We start from the raw sequence: 22,560 nt of genomic DNA, 5'->3' as shown, positions 1-22,560 counted from the left end.
GAGGGTCACCCTCGCGTTAAGGTGCTAAACTGGGGAAAGGCAAATTACAATAATATTAGACAAGAATTAAAGAATTTGGATCGGGTGTGGCTGTTGGAGGGTAAAACAACATTGGACATATGGGAGTCTTTCAAGCGACAGTTAATGAGGATTCAGGAAAGCCATGTTCCTGAAAGAATGAAGGATAAGTATGGGACGTTTAGGGAGCCTTTGATAACGAGGGATATTGTGAACCTCGTCAAAAAGAAAAAGGAGGCTTTTGTATGGTCTAGAAGGGTAGGGACAGTCACAACCCTTGAGGAGTATAAAGAAAGTAGGAAAGTACTGATGCAGTAAATTAGGAGGGCTAGAGGGGGTAATAAAAAATCCTTGGCAAGCAGGATTAAGGTGTATCCCAAAGCTTTTTATTCATATGTAAAAAGCAAGAGGGTGGCCAGGGAAAGGATTGGATCACTTAAGGACAGTGGGGGGAATCTATGTGTTGAAGCAGAGGAAATGGGTGAGTTACTAAATTAGTTAAATACATTACATCAGTGTTCACCAATGAAAACAACTTTGTGAAAGATGATTCTTGGGTAGGGTGTGTGGACAGTCTGGGTCATGTTGACAGCGAAAAGGAGGAGGTATTGGGTTTCTAAAAAGATATTAAGGTAGCTACGTCGCCTGGGCCGGATGGGATTTACCCCAAAATACTGAGGGAAGCAAGGGAGGAAATTGCTGGGACCTTTACTGACATCTTTGTATCCTCATTGGCTACAGATGAGATCCCAGAGGAGTGTAAAATAGCTAATGTGGCACCGCTGTTTAAGAAAGGTAGCAGGGATAATTCTGGAAACTAGGTTGGTGAGCCCCATGTCGGTAGCAGGTAAATTATTAGAGAGAATCCTCAGGGACAGGATTTATACCCATTTGGAAACAAATGGACTCGTTCGCGATAGGCAGCATGGTTTTGTGAAGGGGAGGTTGTGCCTCACTAACCTGATCGAGTTTTTTGAGGAGGTGACAAAGGTGATTGATGAGGGGAGGGCGGTGGATGTTACATGTACTCCAGTAAGGCCTTTGACAAGGTGCCTCATAGCAGACTGGTACAAAAGGTGAAGCCACACGGGATCAGAGGTGAGGTGGTAAGATGGATACCAAACTGGCTCAGTCACAGAAGGCAAAGGGTAGCTGTGGAAGGTTTTTTTTCTGAATGGAAGGTTGTGACTAGTGGTGTTCCACAGGGATCTGTGCTGGAGCCTCTGTTGTTTGTACGAGACACAAACGATTTGGAGGAAAATGTAGCTGGTCTGATTAGTAAGTTCGCAGATGACACCAAGATTGGTGGAGTGGCAGATAGTGTTGAGGATTGTCAGAGGACACAGTAGGACATAGATAAGTTCGAGACTTAGGCAGAGAAATGGCAAATGGAGTTTAATCCAGACAAATGTGAGGTAATGTATTTTGGTAGGGCTAACATAGAGGGGAAATATACCGTAAATGGCAAAATTCTGAGGAATATAGAAAGTCAAAGAGACCTGGGCGGGCAGGTCTCCAGATCTTTGAGAGTGGCAACACAAGTGAACAAGGTAGTCCAGAAAGCATACAGAATATTTGCCTTCATTGGACGGGGCATCGAGTATAAAAAGTGGTAAATCATGCTACAGTTGAAGAGAACGTTGGTAAGGCAAAACAAAGAAATGTACAGCACAGGAACAGGCTCTTCGGCCCTCCAAGCCCTTACCGACCATGCTGCCCGACTAAACTACAATCTTCTACACTTCCTGGGTCCGTATCCCTCCATTCCCATCCTATTCATGTATTTGTCAAGATGCCCCTTAAATGTCACTATCGTCCCAGCTTCCACCACCTCCTCCAGTAGCGAGTTCCAGACACCCACTACCCTCTGTGTAAAAAACATGCCTCATACATCTACTCAAAACCTTGCCCCTCGCACCTTAAACCTATGCCCCCTAGTAATTGACCCCTCTACCCTGGGGAAAAGCCTCTGACTATCCACTCTGTCTATGCCCCTCATCATTTTGTAGACCTCTATCAGGTCGCCCCTCAACCTCCGTCGTTCCAGTGAGAACACACCGAGTTTATTCAACCGCTGCTCATAGCTAATGCCCTCCATACCAGGCAACATTCTGGTAATTCTTTTCTGCACCCTCTCTAAAGCCTCCACATTTCTGGGAGGTAAGTTTTTCCTTTAAAAGATACTTACCTTCACAGGAGCAGGACGTTGGATTTCGGCGTGAGCGGTGCGCAAGGCATTTCTGGGAGGTAAGTTTTTCCTTTAAAAGACACTTACCTTCACAGGAGCACTTACCTTCACAGGAGCAGGCCGTAGGATTTCGGCGGGAGCGGTGCGCAAGGCATTTCTGGGAGGTAAGTTTTTCCTTTTAAAAAAAAAACTCTTTTCTGTTTTGTTTTTTTTCGACCCGCGGACTTCTGGGAAGGCCCCCCTCCTCCCCCCCCCACCCCCCCCCCCCCCCCAACCAATAAATTCTGGTGGAGAGGAAACCCGAGACACTACATGTGTAGTGTCTCCCACCCACCCTCCTCCTCTAACCTAATAATAAGATCCATTGGTGTGAGGTAAGTGCCATATTATATTATTATTAGCATTATTATATTATATTATTAGCATTGCGCAGGTCAAGGAGACACGGCCGGAGTGAGAGAGATACAGACAGTGAGAATTTGGTAGTTTGGTGCAGTAAGGTAACCAGGAAAGGTAAGTGGTTAATCTAATTGTGCTGTTTTTCAGTTAAAAGTGCAGGGTAGTGTCTGATTGGCTGAAGCTGCCCCCACCATAAACTTAAATTAAACTAATTAATTAATTAGTGATGGCTGGTCAGGTGATGTGCTTGAGCTGATTGATGTGGGAGCTGGCAGAACCCATTGCGAGCTGCAGCGACCACATCTGCAGTAAGTGTTGGCTACTCGAAGAGCTCCGGCTCAGAGTTGATGAGCTGGAGTCTGAGCTTCAAACACTGAGGCACACCCGGGAGGGGGAGACTTACCTGGACACTGTGTTTCAGGAGGCAGTCACACCTGTCAGAGTAAGTAGTTTATATCCTGCCAGTGGCCAGGGACAGCAGGGTGTGACTGCAAGTCAGGCAGGTAAAGGGAACCAGCAGTCAGGAACTCAGGAGCCTCAGCCCTTGACTCTGTCCAACAGGTATGGGGCACTTGCTCCCTGTGTGGATGGCGAACAGGGTTGCAGGAAGGATGAGTCAGCTGACCAAGGCACCATGGTTCAGCAGGCCATTCAAGGGGAGGGAGTAAATAGGCAAGTTGTAGTTGTAGGGGATTCTATTATCAGGGGGATAGATAGTATCTTTTGTGAGCAGGATAAAGAGTCCCGCATGGTATGTTGCCTGCCCGGTGCTAGGGTGCGGGACATCTCTGACCGGCTTGAAAGGATACTGGAGAGGGAGGGGGAGGATCCAGTTGTTGTGGTCCATGTCGGTACCAACAACATAGGCAAGTCTAGGAAAGAGGACCTGTTTAGAGATTATAAAGAGCTAGGATTCAAATTAAAAAACAGGTTCTCAAGGGTCATAATCTCTGGATTACTGCCCGAGCCACATGCAAATTGGCATCGGGAGGCAAGAATAAGGGAAGTTAACACGTGGCTGAAAGAGTGGTGTGAGAATGAGGGGTTCCTTTTCATGGGACACTGGCATCAGTTTTGGGACAGGGGGGACCTATACCGTTGGGATGGTCTCCACCTGAACCGAGCTGGGACCAGTGTTCTGGCGAAAAGAGTAAATAGGGTGGTCAATAGGACTTTAAACTAAAGATTGGGGGGGGAGGGAAAGTCAGGGAACCAAGAGGTGAAGTAATCAGCGGGGAGCGTAGCTGCTGAGGAATACAAAAAAACACGAACAGACAAATCTCAAGAGTGGTTACGATTGTCCCCATCCCACAAAATATGACACAGTGTATGGAAAGGCTCAGTAAACCAAGGTCCACCACACTAAGAAAACAAAAAGGGACGGTCAATAGAGAATTAAAGGTGCTATATTTAAATGCGCAGTGTACGGAACAAGGTAGATGAGCTTGTGGCCCAGATTGTGACTGGCAGGTATGATGTGGTAGGAATCACAGAGACGTGGTTGCAGGGGTTCAGGACTGGCATTTAAACATCCAGGGATTCACAAACTATCGAAAAGACAGAGAGGTGGGCAGAGGGGGCGGGGTTGCCTTGTTAATTAGGAATGAAATTAAATCAATAGCACTAAACGACATAGGGTCAGATGATGTGGAGTCTGTGTGGGTAGAGTTGAGGAACCACAAAGGCAAAAAAACCATAATGGGAGTTATGTACAGGCCTCCTAACAGTGGTCAGGACCAGGGGCACAAAATGCACCACAAAATAGAAAGTGCATGTCAGAAAGGCAAGGTCACAGTGATCATGGGGGACTTTAATATGCAGGTGGACTGGGTAAATAATACTGCCAGTGGACCCAAGACAAGGGAATTCATTGAATGTTTACAGGAGGGCTTTTTGGAACAGCTTGTGATGGAGCCCACGAGGGAACAGGCCATTCTGGACTTAGTGTTATGTAATGAGCCGGACTTGATTAAAGATCTTAAGTGCTCCCTTACTTTAGGAGGCAGTGATCATAATACGGTCGATCTCCAATTTGAAAGAAAGAAGGTAGAATCAGATGTAAAGGTGTTACAGTTAAATAAAGGTAACTACAGGGGCATGAGGGAGGAAGTGACGAAAATCGACTGGGAGCAGAGCCTCGTGGGAAAGACAGTAGAACAGCAATGGCAGGAGTTTCTGGGAGTAATTGAGGACACAGTACAGAGGTTCATCCCAAAGAAAAGAAAGGTTATCAAAGGGGGGATTAGGCAGCCATGGCTGACAAAGGAAGTTAGGGAATGCATCAAAGCAAAAGAGAAAGCCTATAATGTGGCAAAGAGTAGTGGGAAGTCAGAAGATTGGGAAGGTTACAAAAACAAACAGAGGATAACAAAGAGAGAAATAAGGAAAGAGAGGATCAAATATGAAGGTAGGCTAGCCAGTAACATTAGGAATGATCGTAAAAGTTTCTTTAAATACATTAAAAACAAACGGGAGGCAAAAGTAGACTCCAAAATGACGCTGGTAATCTAGTGATGGGAGACAAGGAAATAGCTGAGGAATTAAATAAGTACTTTGCGTCAGTCTTCACAGTAGAAGACACGAGTAATATCCAACAATTCAGGCGAGTGAGGGGGCAGAGTTGAATATGGTAGCTATCACAAAGGAGAAAGTGTTAGAGAAACTAAGAGGACTAAAAATTGATAAATCTCCGGGCCCAGATGGGCTACATCCTAGAGTTCTAAAGGAGATAGCTGAAGAAATAGTGGAGGTGTTAGTTATGATCTTTCAAAAGTCACTGGAGTCCGGGAAAGTCTCAGAGGATTGGAAAATCGCTGTTGTAACCCCCCTGTTCAAGAAGGGAACAAGGAAAAAGATGGAAAATTATAGGCCAATTAGCCTAACCTCGGTTGTTGGCAAGATTCTAGAATCCACTGTTAAGGATGAGATTTCTAAATTCTTTGAAGGGCAGGGTCGGATTAGGACAAGTCAGCATGGATTTAGTACGGGGAGGTCGTGCGTGACAAACCTGTCAGAGTTCTTTGAAGAGAGAACAAATAGGTTAGACCAAGGAGAGCCAATGGATGTTATCTATCTTGACTTCCAAAAGGCCTTTGATAAGGTGCCTCACGGGAGACTGCTGAGTAAAATAAGGGCCCATGGTATTCGAGGCAAGGTACTAACATGGATTGACGATTGGCTGTCAGGCAGAAGGCAGAGAGTTGGGATAAAAGGTTCTTTTTCGGAATGGCAACCGGTGACGAGTGGTGTCCCGCAGGGTTCAGTGTTGGGGCCACAGCTGTTCTCTTTATATATTAACGATCTAGATGACGGGACTGAGGGCATTCTGGCTAAGTTTGCCGATTGATACAAAGATAGGTGGAGGGGCAGGTAGTATGGAGGAGGTGGGGAGGCTGCAGAAAGATTTAGACAGTTTAGGAGAGTGGTCCAAGAAATGGCTGATGAAATTCAACGTGGGCAAGTGCGAGGTCTTGCACTTTGGAAAAAAGAATAGAGGCATGGACTATTTTCTAAACAGTGACAAAATTCATAATGCTGAAGTGCTAAGGGACTTGGGAATCCTAGTCCAGGATTCTCGAAAGGTAAATTTGCAGGTTGAGTCCGTAATTAAGAAAGCAAATGCAATGTTGTCATTCATCTCAAGAGGCTTGGAATATAAAAGCAGGGATGTACTTCTGAAGCTTTATAAAGCATTAGTTAGGCCCCATTTAGAATACTGTGTGCAATCTTGGGCCCCACACCTCAGGAAGGACATGCTGGCGCTGGAGCAGGACCAGCGGAGATTCACACGGATGATCCCAGGAATGGTAGGCCTAACATACGATGAACGTCTGAGGATCCTGGGATTATATTCATTGGAGTTTAGGAGGTTGAGGGGAGATCTAATAGACACTTACAAGATAATGAATGGCTTAGATAGGGTGGATGTAGGGAAGTTGTTACCATTAGCAGGGGAGGCTAGGACCCGGGGGCACAGCCTTAGAATAAAAGGGAGTCACTTTAGAACAGAGATGAGAAATTTCTTCAGCCAGAGAGTGGTGGGTCTGTGGAATTCATTGCCACAGAGGGAGGTGGAGGCCGGGACGTTGAGTGTCTTTAAGACAGAAGTTGATAAATTCTTGATTTCTCGAGGAATTAAGGGCTATGGAGAGAGAGTGGGTAAATGGACTTGAAATCAGCCATGATTGAATGGTGGAGTGGACTCGATGGGCTGAATGGCCTTCCTTCCGCTCCTATGTCTTATGGTCCACATCCTTCTGGTAGTGTGGCGACCAGAATTGAACATTATACTCCAAGTGTGGCCTAACTAAGGTTCTATACAGCTGCAACGTGACTTGCCAATTCTTATACTCAATGCCCTGGCCAATGAAGGCAAGCATGCCGTATGCCTTCTTGACTACCTTCTCCACCTGTGTTGCCCCTTTCAGTGACCTGTGGACCTGTACACCTAGATCTATCTGACTTTCAATACTCTTGAGGGTTCTACCATTCACTGTATATTCCCTACCTGCATTAGACCTTCCAAAATGCATTACCTCACATTTGTCCGGATTAAACTCCATCTGCCATCTCTCCACCCAAGTCTCCAGACAATCTAAATCCTGCTGTATCCTCTGACAGTCCTCATCGCTATCTGCAATTCCACCAAACTTTGTGTCGTCTGCAAACTTACTCATCAGACCAGTTACATTTTCCTCCAAATCATTTATATATACTACAAACAGCAAAGGTCCCAGCACTGATCCCTGTGGAACACCACTAGTCACAGCCCTCCAATTAGAAAAGCATCCTTCCATTGCTACTCTCTGCCTTCTATGACCTAGCCAGTTCTGTATCCACCTTGCCAGCTCACCCCTGATCCCGCGTGACTTCACCTTTTGTACTAGTCTACCATGAGGGACCTTGTCAAAGGCCTTACTGAAGTTCATATCGACAACATCCACTGCCCTATCTGCATCAATCATCTTTGTGACCTCCTCGAAAAACTCTATCAAGTTAGTGAGACACAACCTCCCCTTCACAAAACCATGCTGCCTCTCACTAATATGTCCATTTGCTTCCAAATGGGAGTAGATCCTGTCTCGAAGAATTCTCTCCAGTAATTTCCCTACCACTGACGTAAGGCTCACCGGCCTGTAGTTCCCTGGATTATCCTTGCTACCCTTCTTAAACAGAGGAACAACATTGGCTATTCTCCAGTCCTCCAGGACATCACCTGAAGACAGTGAGGATCCAAAGATTTCTGTCAAGGCCTCAGCAATTTCCTCGCTAGCCTCCTTCAGTATTCTGGGGTGGATCCCATCAGGCCCCAGGGACTTATCTACCTTAATATTTTTCAAGACGCCCAACACCTCGTCTTTTTGGATCTCAATGTGACCCAGGCTATCTACACACCCTTCTCCAGACTCAACATCTACCAATTCCTTCTCTGGTGAATACTGATGCAAAGTATTCATTTAGTACCTCGCCCATTTCCTCTGGCTCCACACATAGATTCCCTTGCCTATCCTTCAGTGGGCCAACCCTTTCCCTGGCTACCCTCTTGGAATATTGTGCACAATTCTGGTCGCCACACTACCAGAAGGATTTGGAGGCTTTGGAAAGGATGCAGAGGAGGTTTACCAGGATGTTGCCTGGTCTGAAGGATGTTAGCTATGCGGAGAGGCTGAATAGACTCGGACTCTTCATTCGAGTGACGGCGGTTGAGGGGTGACCTGATAGAGGTCTACAAGATTATGAATGGCATGGATAGAGTGGATGTGCAGGCACTCTTTCCCAGGGTGGAGGGGTCAGTCACCAAGGGGCATATGTTTAAGGTTTTTGCGCAAAGTTTAGAGGAGATGTATGAGGCAGGCTTTTTACGCAGAGGTGGGAGTGCCTCAACGGGTTGCCAAGGGATGTTGTGGAAGTAGATACATTAATGACATTCAAAAGACATCTTGACAAATACATAGATAGGATGGGTTGAGAGGGATATAGCACAAGTGCTGAGGATTTTGGCCAAGGTTGGTATCATGACCAGTACAGGCTTGGATGGCTGAAGGGTGTGTTCCTGTGCTGTATTGTTCTTTGTTCTTTGTAGCCTCCTGAGTGTTTCAATGAATAGGAACACACCATGCTGATAAAACAGGTAGATTGGTTTAAGCTAGAAAGTGAATCTATTGTGAGTTAGAAATCTATACCAAAGATTGACAAAACAGCAGACAAAGCTGACATGAATCACTGAATCAACAAAAATAACAAAGCATTTTGAAATAATTCAAGATCTTTCCTAGAACATGAAATTAATCTTGGAAGAGTGTACGGTGAACATATCACACCATTATTATATTGAGGTATGATGGGCTGTGGGAACTTAGGTCACACCCATTCCCTTACCATACTCAGGATAGTAGAACTCCCAGACAGAGTACAAGCATTACCCATGGTATTAGTTAAACACACGTCATCTGAAGGGGATCTGTCGATAATTCAGATCAGCAACTAAAGCAGGGTCCAATCTACCCCATTCCCACTCCTGAGACCTCAGGCTGATACTCCAGTGCAGTACTGAGGGAGTGCTTGTGCTGGTAGATCAGAAGCTAAACTTCCAGTGGTGGCCATGGAGTGAGTGGTTGTGCACAGGGCTCCTGCTTGAAGGTGTTGGTTTTGGCCCTTTTCACCCGTGCTTTGTGTAGATTCGGCAGAAAAGTTGAGTGAAGTGTGTGGGGAAGAAGTTCTTCCTTGAATGGGCCTGTTTATGGACTATCAGTCCTGGCTGAAGACAGTGAAAGACTTGGCAGAAGAGTTGGTGAAGACCTGTGACACAGGACCAATTATGAAAATGGCAGAGAGGGAAGGGTTTCGTCAATGGGAAAGCTGCAGATGGAGCAATTGATGGACTTCATTCAAGAGGTGTAACAGCAGAAAAGGAGAAAATGCAAAGTGACTGTTCGAAGGTGATTGAGGGAGCAGTGGCATCTCTTCATGGGTCCCTGGAACGGGTGCAAAAAGTGCCTCAAAACACAAGGGGTGATATTCCAGGAGGTGGAGAAGGTGGTGTTCAACCAGACAGATCCTATTGTGTATTTGTAGGCAGAGGTGTCGATCTTGTGGATTCTATGCAAGTCACTGCTGTCTAAGATGGGAGGACCAGAAAAGGTCCAGGCAACAAAACCTTTCGTGTGTGGGTCTGCCGGAGTCAGAAGAGGAAATGAGCACAATGAACTACGTTGCGAGAGTGTTGGCCAAGTTAGAAGACAAGATGTTAGACAAGGCCCCAGAGGAGCACCGGGTCCCTATGTCTTTGAAGCAGAAGCTGAGAGCGGGGGAGCCGCCGTTGGTCGTGATTGTGTGGATGCACAAGTTTCTGGACAAAGAAAAGATCCTGAGGTGGGCCAGGGCAAAATGGGTCTGTGAATGGGAGGGAAATTTAATCCAGGTTTATAAGGGCATTGGAGCTGGCCAGGATGTGAGTGGGGTTCACCAAGGCCAAAGCAGTGTTGTACCGGTGACAGATTTGATTTGTGGTCGGGGGAGTGGGAAATGCGGCGTGGCAGGAATGGAGAATGAGTGTGGTCATGGGCACATTGGGCGACCCTCTTGGATGGACCAGGTTTAGACTGGGAATGGGCGAGTGGAGCCCAAGGGTGGTGATGGCAGACACTACAGGGGATGGAGGTGTAAGCCTCGGTGAGAATCGTGACATAGAATGTCCACTGGCTGAATGGGCCGGTCAAGAGGTCCCGGTGTTCGCACACATAAAGAGCTTGAGAACAGAGGTGATTTTCTTGCAGGAGGCGCATCTCTGGGTGAAAGATCAGATGAGGCTGTGGAAGGGATGGGTGGGACAAGTGTTTCACTCAGGATTTGATTACAAGTCAAGGGGGTGGCCATTTTCTAAGCAAGTAAACCGGGTTTATGGGGACCAGGGAGGTGCGGGACCCAGGTGGGAGGTATGTGATAGTGAGTGGGGTGTTGGACGGGACACCGGTGGTGTTGGTAAACGTGTATGCGCCTAATTGGTTTTGTATAAAGGTTACTGGGAGCGATTCCGGACCTGGACTCTCACCAGTTGATCATTGGGGGGATTTGAATTGTGTAATGGAGCCAAGGTTGGATAGGTCGAGCCCCAAGTCGGAGGGAAGGATGAGCTTGGTGAAAGAGCTGGGAGAGTTCACGGAATCGATCGGGATGGTGCAGCCCGGTAGGAAGGGAATATTCCTCCTTCTCGCATGTGTTTAGGGTGTATTCCAGGGTTTTTCTTTCATGGTGAGCCGGGCAGTGCTGATGGGGACAGTCGGGGCAGAATATTCAGGGATTGTGATCTCAGACCATGCGCTGCACTGGTTAGATGTGAGGCTTTGTTCGGGACAGGTGCAGAAGCCGGGGGCGGGGGGGTGGGGAGCTGGACTCTGGACTTGTGGCTTATAAGGGGTTTTATGGGATGGTGAGAGTGGCGATTAAGAACTATGTGGAGCTTTATCAGAATGGGAAGGTGTCAGCAGCTATGTTTTGGGAGGCCTTGAAGGCGGTAGTCCAAGTGGAAATTTTTGTTCAAGGCCCAAAGGGATAGGATGAGGAGGGCCAAGACAGTTGTGGACAGGAGAGACTCGGCGGCCACCACAGAGGAGCTGTTGGCAGAGAGGAAGAAGGTGCAGGGGCAGTTTGACTGGTTGATAATGGGTCAGGTGAAGGGGCAGCTGAGGACGGCGAGGGGGATGCAGTATGAGTATGGGGAGAAGGCGATTCATATGTTGGCCCACCAGTTGCAGTGTCAAGCAGCCTCCAGGAAACCTTTGCAGGTGAGGGCAGAGTGGGGGAGGTGCGGTCAGAGCCAGGGAGGATAAATGAGGTGTTTGTGAGAATATGGGTGGTTTCTGGATGGGTTGAAGTTCTCAGAGTTGGAGAGGGGGGAAGAGCAGGCATTAGAGCTGTTGAGGTTAAGGAAGGTTATGGAGCATATTAACAGGATGCAGTTGGAGAAAGCCTTGGGGCCAGACGGCTTTCCAGCCGAGTTTTACAAGCCGTTTCCCTTTCCTGAGGCGGTGGAAAGGTTAGTGCAAGCATCAATTTCATTGATTCCAAAAAAAGGGGAAGGACCCGCTGAAATGTGGATCCTACAGGCCCATTTCATTGCTAAACACGGATGTGAAAGCCCTGGCGAATGTGTTGGCGTGTAGGTGGGAGGGGTACTTACCAGAAATGGTCTCTGAGGACCAAACGGATTTTGTGAAGGGAAGGCAGCTCTCTAGTAACATTAAGAGATTGCTGAATGTAATTATGACTCAGTCAGGGGGACAGGAGCCAGAGGGGACGTGGAGAAGGTATTTGACTGGATAGACTGGAGCTACCTGTTTGAAGTTCTGGGAAGGGTTTGGTTTGGACAGAAATTTGTGGCTTCGGTTTGTTTGTTTTATGCATCTCCCATGGCTAGTGCTCGAATGAATGAGTCGAGTTGGGGGTAATTTGCGTTGCATAGGGTGATGAGGCAGGGGGGGCCTTCTGTCGCCATTGTTATTTGCATTGGCGATCAAGCCTTTTGCGATGCCCCTTTGGGTGTCCGCTGAGTGGCGAGGGATTGTGAGGGGGGATAGGATCGTGAGTATCGCTGTATGCGGACCGCCTGTTATTGTTTGAGTTGGACCCGTTGGAAAGTACGGGCAGAAGTATGTGCTTGTTGGAGAGATTAGGGGCTTTTTCAGGCTATAAGTTTGAACGTAGGGAAGAGTGAGGTATTCCTGGAGAATGTGGTGTGGGAAAACCTGGGGATACTTCAATTTAAGGTGGTAGGGGAAGGTTTAGGTATCTGGGGATTCAGGTGATGCATGAGTGGGCAATAATGTCATGAGAATGTCACTTTAAGAAATGTTTGGTTGCTCATATTACTGCAATGATGTCAGAGTGTGGGCGGAGCTGGGCCGCCTGTCAGCTTTTTACTTTCGTTTTAGGCAGGGTGTGTTTTAGTTTCGTTTTCAGTGTTGGAGCTGAAGCCAGACCAAGCAGGTGTACTGCTGTTCTCTCTGCCATCAAAAGGGTATCTCTTGATCATTTGGTGAATTGAGAATTATAAATGTTCTTAGTAGTGAATGTAAGCCTAATGTGCTTCTGGTAAAAGGTGTTTTAAGTCTTATGGATGTTAAAAGGAAAGCTGAAAGGATTACTTAGGGGTTGTATTTGAATTGATGGTTGCTGAGATGTTCACTATGTTTTAAAAAGGTTAACGAGTTCATAGAACAAACATTGTTTTGCTTTAAATAATACTTCTCCATTTCTGCTGTACCACGCCTGTAGAGTGGCCCGTGTGCTCCCATACCACAATTATTAAAAGTTGTGGGTCAGGTGAACTCCATGCTACACTTTGGGGTTCTCTAAACCCTGGCCCATAACAAATTGAGGGCTCGAGGGGGATAAAAGTCAATCTATTGGATTGGCTTAGTGAACTTACAAATAGTGACGCGTGAGCATATTGTGGTTGCTTTTCAGCTGTGGTATTTTAGTTTAAGTCGAGAGTGTGTTGTGGACAATGGCTCTTTCAGAAGTTTTTGGGAGTGGAGACGGTCACACGCAGTAATTTACAGACAAAGACTAAAAGCAGACTGTTAGATTTGGCAAAAACATTGCAGTTAACATTACCTGACAAAATGCGAAAAGATGAGGTAATTATGGCGGTGGCTAAGCATTTAAAATTGCCTGAGATACAGTTTGACTCATTGGAAATGGCAAAAATTCAGTTACAACTTAAACAAATGGACCATGAGAAAGAATTAAAGTGACTTGAATATGAAAGAGAGAGAGGAAAAAGAGAGAGAAGAAAGAATAGCCCAAGCAGAACAAAAAGAAAGCGAAAAGGAGATACAGATCAGGAAAAAAGATAAAGAAACAGAGTTTGAACTTCAGAAAATGACCATGCAACATGACAGTCAGTTAAAATTGGCAGACGTAAAGGGAAACGTACAGTTGGATGACAGTGATGAGGATAGTGAGAAAGAGCGTCAAAGTCGAAGGCTTGGTGGGGATCTATTTAAATATGTCCAAGCATTGCCAAGGTTTGATGAGAAGGAAGTAGAAACCTTTTTCATTTCATTTGAGAAGGTGGCTAAACAAATGAAATGGCCACAGGGCATGTGGGTGTTACTGATTCAAACAAAGCTGGTAGGTAGAGCGAGTGAAGTATTTGCATCACTACCGGAGGAGGTATCTGGGACATATGAAGAGTTGAAAAAATTCACCTTAGCTGCATATGAACGAGTGCCTGAAGCCTACATACAAAGATTTAGGAAAAAACCTGGTCAAACAAAAATGGTGTTTGAAAGGATCAAACAGAGTAATTTTGATTGGTGGATAAGGGCTTTGAAATTAGACCAAACTAATGAAGCTCTCAGACAAATTATACTTTTGGAGGAGTTTAAAAATTCAATTCCTGATGCAGTGAGAACTCGTGTGGAAGAGCAGTGGGTAAAAACTGTGAGATTAGCAGCAGAAATGGCAGATGATTATGAATTAGTTCAGAAATCAAAGCTTGGATTCTGTCATCAGTTTCAGCCTGTGAGGGATAGAAAGTGGGGACATGAGAAATACTCAAGTGGTAAAGGTAAAGGTGATCCGATGGGAGATAATAAGGAGAGTGTACCTCAGATTAAAAAAGAAATCCAGGAGGGTGGAAAAGAAATGAAAAATTTAAAATGTTTTCACTGTAATAAGCTAGGCCATGTAAAGTCACAGTGTTGGTGGTTGAAGAAAAGCACTGGGAAGGCTGATGCGGTAAAACAGGATAAGACAGTGGGGTTTGTTAAAGTGGCAAAGGAAAGCCCAAATGAAGCGAAGAAGGAGCAGAATATTGTACAGCCTAATCAAGAGGTCATTGATAAGAAGGTGCCAGATCTCTTTAAAGAATTGATTTGTGTGGGTAAAGTTTACTCATGCGTATTAGGACGAGCAGGTAAAGAAGTCACAATTTTAAGAGATACGGGAGCTATAATTCTTTATATGGTAACAGATGAGGAGTTATGTAGTTTAGGAAGAATGTTGCCAGGAAAGGTGGTAATATGTGGAATTCAGGCTGAGAGGAGTAGTGTTCCATTATATAAGGTAAGGTTGGAAAGTCCAGTGAAGAGTGGTGAAGTGGTCGTAGGAGTAATAGAGATCTTGTCCAGGAATACAGTTTATCTTGGGTAATGATATAGCTGAATCACAGGTGGGAGTGATGCCTACTGTGGTTGATAAGCCAGTGGCAAATCAGACAACTGAAGTGTTGAAGGACGAATGAATCTGAGTGTATACCAGAGTATTACCGTAAAAGTGATGTCTTGCTGAGAAAATAGAGATCTTTACATATGCAGGCGGATTAAAAGTGGGCAGAGGTTCATCAAGTAGTATTGCCGGTAGGGTATAGAAAGGAGGTGTTGTGAGTTGCACATGAGGTACCAGTGGGAGGTTATTTGGGAATAAGGAAAACTCAAGCTAAAATTCAGAAACATTTTTATTGGCCTGGACTACATAAAGATGTGGTTAAATTTTGTCAATCATGTCACACATGTCAACTGACAGGGAAACCTCAAGCAGTGATAAAACCAGCGCCCTTAATATCCATTCAACCATTTGAGGAACCTTTTATAAGGGTCCTAATTGATTGCGTAGGACTGCTTCCTAAAATGAAAAGTGGGAATCAATACCTTTTGACCATAATGGATGAGTCTACTAGGTTTTCAGAGGCCATTCCAGTACATAATAATGCAGCTAAAAAGATTGTGGAGGAGTTACTTAAATTCTTTACTAGATATGGACTAGCCACAGAAATACAATCGGATCAAGCATCAAATTTTACCTCCAGGTTATTCAAAGAAGTTATGGATAGCTTAGGAATGAAACAATTTGAATCAACTGCGTACCATCCAGAAACGCAGGGAGCGTTAGAAAGGTGGCATCAGACATTAAAGACAATGTTGAGGACTTATTGTCACGATTATCCAGAGGATTGGGATAAAGGAATTCCATTCGTACTGTTTGCAATTCGGGATGCACCTAATGAGTCAACCAAATTCAGTCCTTTAGAACTAATTTTTGGTCATGAGGTAAGAGTACCACTTAAATTGATTAAGGAAAAATTGGTGAGTCAGAAATCGGAAATTACATTATTGGATTACGTGTCAAATTTTAGGGAACGATTAAATAGAGCAGGTGAATTGGCGAGACAACATTGAAAAGTTGCACAAAATGTGATGAAACGGGCAGCAGACAAGAAATCCAAAGTTCGTAGTTTTGCCAGTGGAGATAAAGTTTTAGTGTTGTTACCAGTGGTAGGTGAGCCGTTAAAAGCTAGGTTTTGTGGACCGTATCAGATTGAAAGGGAATTAAGTGAGGTGAATTATGTGGTAAAAACACCAGATAGAAGGAAAACTCACCGAGTGTGTCATGTGAATATGCTTTTATTTCCAAAATGGATTTACTTAAAGGTTACTCGCAGGTACCTTTATCCGAAAGCGATTTCAGCTTTTGTGACTCCAGATGGTATATACCAAGTTATGCCATTTGGCATTAAAAACAGCCCAGCCACATTTCAACGGTTAACTAACAAAGTTGTTTCAGGATTACCCAATTGTGCGGTATACATCGACGATCTGGTAATTTTCAGCCAGACATTGACAGAACATTTAAAACATCTGATGGAGTTACTCGATCGACTTCAGGAAGCGGGTTTGGTGATAAAGCTCGCCAAAAGTGAATTTGGAAAGGCCCAAGTTACTTTCCTTGGCCATACATTCGGACAGGATCGAATGGTCCCACGGGATGTTAAAACAAAAGTTATTGGGGAGTTTCCAATACCCTCGACACGATGGGAAATAATGCAATTTCTTGATATGAGTGGATTTTACCGGAAATTTGTACCGAATTTTAGCAGTGTGGTCGCTCCACTGACGGACGTCTCAAGAAGCGTAACAAATTCCAGTGGACATCGGAGTGTCAACGGGCATTTGACGACCTGAAGGCTGTGTTAACCACTGCTCCACTGTTAGCCATCCCAAATTATACAAATTATTACATGAATAGGATGGGAATAGAGGGATACGGACCCAGGAAGTGTAGAAGATTGTAGTTTAGTCGGGCAGCATGGTCTGCACGGGCTTGGAGGGCCGAAGGGCCTGTTCCTGTGCTGTACATTTCTTTGTTCTAAAACCATTCAAAGTGGCGGTTGATGCGAGTGATGTGTGTAGGTGCGGTGCTTCTCCAAGACGACGATGAAGGGCTAGAGCGGTCCATTGGTTATTTTTCAAAGAAATTGAATTCTCACCAGAAACAATATTCCACGATTGAGAAGGAGACTGAGTTTGGTGCTGGCTTTGCAACATTTTCACATTTATGTGACCATTATATATACTGATCATAATCCGTTGACTTTTTTGGAGCGATTCCGGAATAATGCAAGGCTGTTTCGCTGGAGTTTATTATTACAGCCATTTCATTTAAAAATAGTACATGTGGCAGGACGAGAAAACGTGATAGCCGATGCTCTGTCAAGAATGTGATGAACGGAAGCAGTTTCAGGTGGAGGAAGAAGAACGAAAATAAAATGGACTATATTATTATACCTGTTTGCGTATGTTGTTTTTTGAAACAAAAAAGTATATTTACTATGTGCATTTGTGAAAGGATAGTGAAAAATGAAACTATCTTGAAGTTGATGGTTTATTTTTTGGCGAGGGGGGGGGAGGTGTCATGAGAATGTCACTTTAAGAAATGTTTGGCTGCTCATATTACTGCAGTAATGTCAGAGTGTGGGTGGAGCTGGGCTGTCTGTCAGCTTTTAACTTTCATTTTTGGCTGTTTGCTGCAGGGTGTGTTTAGTTTCGTTTTCAGTGAAGCCAGACCAAGCAGGTGTACTGTTGTTCTGTCTGCCATCAAAAGACTATCTCTTGATCATTTGGTGAATTCGGAATTATAAATGTTCTCAGTAGTGAATGTAAATCTAATGTGCTTCTGGTAAAAGGTGTTTTAAGTCTTATGGATGTTAAAAGGAAAGCTGAAAGGATTACTTAGTGTTGTATTCTTTCGGGGGATGTATTTGAATTCATGGTTGCTGAGATGTTCACTATGTTTTAAAAAGGTTAACTTGAGTTCATAGAATAAACATTGTTTCGCTTTAAAAAATACTTCTCCATTTCTGCTGTACCACACCTGTAGAGTGGGCCGTGTGCTCCCCATACCACAATTGTTACAAGTTGTGGGTCAGGTGAACTCCATGCTACACTTTGGGGTTCTCTAAATCCTGGCCCATAACAATAATGCATAGGTGGAACTTCACAGGGTTAGTGGAAGAGGTTAAGAGGGACTTTAAAAGATGGGATATGTTGCACTTGACGTTGGCAGGGAGGGTGCAGGTGGTAAAGGTGAATGTGCTGCAGATTTCTATCCCCAAGGCCTTTTCCCAGAAGGTGGAGGCGCTGGTCTTGGAATTTGTGTGGGCAGGGAAGGTACCGAGGGGAAAGAGGGCTCTACTACAAAGTCCGAGGCAGAGAGGGGGCCTTGGCGCTCCCAAACATGGTGCATTACTACTGAGCAGCAAACGTGGAGAAGGTGGGAGTTGGTTGGGTGGGAGATGGGTTAGTGGATCAGGTTGGAGGAGGAGTCCTGTGGGGCTCAATTTTTAGGGCCCTGGGGTCTGCCCCATTGCCGGAAGTCCTAAGGAAGGTATATGGGGAGCCTGAAAGTGAATTCAACCATTAAGATTTGGAATCGGCTGAGGAGGCACTTTAAATTGTACCAGTTCCCAGTGTTTAATGCCCCTGTATGGGAACTACAGGTTTAAAACGTGGGGGAAGAATGGGCTGTTTAGGCGGTGGAGGAAGGAGGGGTTGGAGCAGGTCAAGGATATGTTCTTGGAGAGGAAATTTACTGGGTTGGATGAGCTGTGGGAAAGGTTTGAGCTACCGAGGGGGAGTGAGTTTAGGTACTGGTAGGTGCGGGATTTTGCAGGAAATATGTTGCTGAAGTTCCCCCAACTATTGGAGTACATGCTGCTCCCAGATGAGGTGCTGGAGGGCAGGATCCGGGACATCTCCGGGTATTTGGGAGAGCAGGGTAAAGCACTGGTGGAAAGGATTAAACGGAAGTGGGAGGGGAGTTGCTGAGGGAGAGAGGATGCAGGCTCTGGTATTAGGCAATGCGGTGAGTGAACTCAACTTCTTCCTGTGCTAGAACAATCTTGATTCAGTTTAAAGTAGTGCGCAGGGTACACATGATTCAGACTTGAATGAATGGGTTCTTCCCAGGGCTAACGGATGGATGTGAGAAGTGTGGGTAGGGACTGGCAAATCACGCTCACATATTTTGGTGTTGCGATAAGTTGGAGAGCTTCTGAGGTGTGGTGTTTGGTACCTTATCAAGGATAGTGGGGGCAGAGGTGAAGCCGGAGCCCATGGTGGCAATCTTTGGGGTTTTGGAGGTGCTGGAGGGGAAGGGGGCCGATGTTGCGGCCATTGCCTCTCTGATGCCTGGCGACGGACTCTTTTGAATTTGTGGTTAGATATGACACCGGAGGTTGCGTCTTGGCTGAAAGTCATGTGCAGGTTTCTCTGGTTGGAAAAAGTTTGCCTTAAGGGGTCAGAAGAGGGCTTTGAGGTATGCTGGAGGTCATTCATGATGATATTTATAATAATACATTATAAATAATAATCTTTATTCTTGTCACAGGTAGGCTTACAGAAACACTGCAATGGAGTTACTGTGAAAGTCCCCGAGTCACCACACTCCAGCACTTGTTTGGGTACACAGAAGGAGAATTCAGAATGTCCAAATTACCTAACAGCACGGATTTCGTGACTAATGGGAGGAAACCCAGGCAGACATGGGGAGAACGTGCAGACTCGGCACAGACAGTGACCTAAGCCGGGAATCGAACCTGGGACCCTGGAGTTGTGAAGAAACAGTGCTAACCATTGTGCTACCGGGAGCTGTTCATCATGGGGGAGTGAGGAGGTAAGGGATTAATAGAAGAAAAAATGTGGTTTTGTTGTTACTGTTTACATTTGGAATAGAATATCTCATGAAGATCAGAAGCTGAAACCTTTCTAACCACTGACTCAGTTTAGATCTGCTGGCACTTTACACACTGTGGGTACTGGGTGAAAGTTGTCTCTCAACTATTGAATAATTTCTCTCTTGTGTGAATCCTTGGTGCTCCAGGAAGGTCAAAGACTTCAGAAATACTTCATTGTAAATCTCCCTGTATTCCCTATGTGGATCCTGTGACGGAGCAGCAAATTTGATGAGTTAATGAAGGCTTTGTCACATGTCTTACTCTTGAATGGTTTTTCTCCTGTGTGAAATCATTGGTGTTCACGGAGATTCAATGAGTCGGAGAATAATTTGTCACACCAGTTGCACTTGAAAGGTTTCTCCCCTGTGTGAAGACAAAGCTATGATGACCGCGAGAATGATTTCTCGTACATCTCACACCTGAACAGTTCTCTGCAGTGTGAATGTATTGGTGTTCCATGAGCATTGATGACAGTTTGAACATTTTGTTGCACACTTCACACATGAAAGATTTCTCGGTTGAATGGACTGTCTGCTGGCATAGGATGCTCCATGACACTGAAGGCTTTAGTGCACGTCTCACATTAGAATAGCATCTCACCGATGTGAATCTGTTGGGAGTGAATGGAGGATTCATGATCGTGTGAATGATTTTTCACACACCACACAAGTGCCATATTTTATTATTATTATTATTATTTTTTATTAAAATTTAATTTAGTTGTTAGCCAGATCTTGGTAGAAAGTTAGAGGGATGGCAGGGAAGGGAGTGCAATGTTCCTCCTGCAGGATGTTTGAGGTGAGGGATGCCGTTAGTGTCCCTGCTGATTTTACCTGCAGGAAGTGCTGCCATCTCCAGCTCCTCCAAGACCGAGTTAGGGAACTGGAGCTGGAGTTGGAAGAACTTCGGATCATTCGGGAGGCAGAGGGGGTCATAGATAGCAGCTTTAGGGAATTAGATACACCAAAGATTGGAAAGAGATGGGTAACTGTAAGAGGGACTGGGAAGAAGCAGTCAGTGCAGGGATCCCCTGCGGTCGTTCCCCAGAGAAACAAGTATACCGCTTTGGATACTTGTGGGGGGGACGATTTACCAGGGGTAAGCCATGGGGTACGGGCCTCTGGCACGGAGTCTGTCCCTGTTGCTCAGAAGGGAAGGGGGGAGAGGAGCAGAGCATTAGTAATTGGGGACTCTATAGTCAGGGGCACAGATAGGAGATTTTGTGGGAGCGTCAGAGACTCACGTTTGGTATGTTGCCTCCCAGGTGCAAGGGTACGTGATGTCTCGGATCGTGTTTTCCGGGTCCTTAAGGGGGAGGGGAAGCAGCCCCAAGTCGTGGTCCACATTGGCACTAACGACATAGGTAGGAAAGGGGACAAGGATGTCAGGCAGGCTTTCAGGGAGCTAGGATGGAAGCTCAGAACTAGAACAAACTGAGTTGTTATCTCTGGGTTGTTGCCCGTGCCACGTGATAGTGAGATGAGGAATAGGGAGAGAGAGCAATTAAACACGTGGCTACAGGGATGGTGCAGGCGGGAGGGATTCAGATTTCTGGATAACTGGGGCTCTTTCTGGGGAAGGTGGGACCTCTACAGACAGGATGGTCTACATCTGAACCTGAGGGGCACAAATATCCTGGGGGGGAGATTTGTTAGTGCTCTTTGGGGGGGTTTAAACTAATGCAGCAGGGGCATGGGAACCTGGATTGTAGTTTTAGGGTAAGGGAGAATGAGAGTATAGAGGTCAGGAGCACAGATTTGACGTCGCAGGAGGGGGCCAGTGTTCAGGTAGGTGGTTTGAAGTGTATCTACTTCAATGCCAGGAGTATACTAAATAAGGTAGGGGAACTGGCAGCATGGGTTGGTACCTGGGACTTCGATGTTGTGGCCATTTCGGAGACATGGATAGAGCAGGGACAGGAATGGACGTTGCAGGTTCCGGGGTTTAGGTGTTTTAGTAAGCTCAGAGAAGGAGGCAAAAGAGGGGGAGGTGTGGCGCTGCTAGTCAAGAGCAGTATTACGGTGGCGGAGTGGATGCTAGATGGGGATTCATCTTCCGAGGTAGTATGGGCTGAGGTGAGAAACAGGAAAGGAGAGGTCACCCTGTTGGGAGTTTTTTATAGGCCTCCAAATAGTTCTAGGGATGTAGAGGAAAGGATGGCGAGGATGATCCTGGATAAGAGCGAAAGAAACAGAGTAGTTATTATGGGAGACTTTAACTTTCCAAATATTGACTGGAAGAGATATAGTTTGAGGACATTAGATGGGTCTTTTTTGTACAGTGTGTGCACGAGGGTTTCCTGACACAATATGTTGACAGGCCAACAAGAGGCGAGGCCACGTTGGATTTGGTTTTGGGTAATGAACCAGGCCAGGTGTTGGATTTGGAGGTAGGAGAGCACTTTGGGGACAGTGACCACAATTCGGTGACGTTTACGTTAATGATGGAAAGAGATAAGTATACACTGCAGGGCAAGAGTTATAGCTGGGGGAAGGGCAATTATGATGCCATTGGACGTGACTTGGGGGGGGGGGGGGGGGGGGGGGTAGGGTGGAGAAGTAGGCTGCAAGTGTTGGGCACACTGGATAAGTGGAGCTTGTTCAAGGATCAGCTACTGCGTGTTCTTGATAAGTATGTACCGGTCAGGCAGGGAGGAAGGCGTAGAGCGAGGGAACCGTGGTTTACCAAAGAAGTGGAATCTCTTGTTTAGAGGAAGAAGGAGGCCGATGTGAAGATGAGGTGTGAAGTTTCAGTTGGGGCGATGGATAGTTACAAGGTAGCGAGGAAGGATCTAAAGAGAGAGCTAAGACGAGCAAGGAGGGGACATGAGAAGTATTTGGCAGGTAGGATCCAGGAAAACCCAAAAGCTTTCTATAGGTATGTCAGGAATAAGCGAATGACTAGGGAAAGAGTAGGACCAGTCAAGGACAGGGATGGGAAG

This window comes from Scyliorhinus torazame, chromosome 14, assembly GCF_047496885.1.
Source record: "Scyliorhinus torazame isolate Kashiwa2021f chromosome 14, sScyTor2.1, whole genome shotgun sequence".
NCBI lineage: Eukaryota > Metazoa > Chordata > Chondrichthyes > Carcharhiniformes > Scyliorhinidae > Scyliorhinus > Scyliorhinus torazame.
This window is presented reverse-complemented; position numbering follows the sequence as displayed.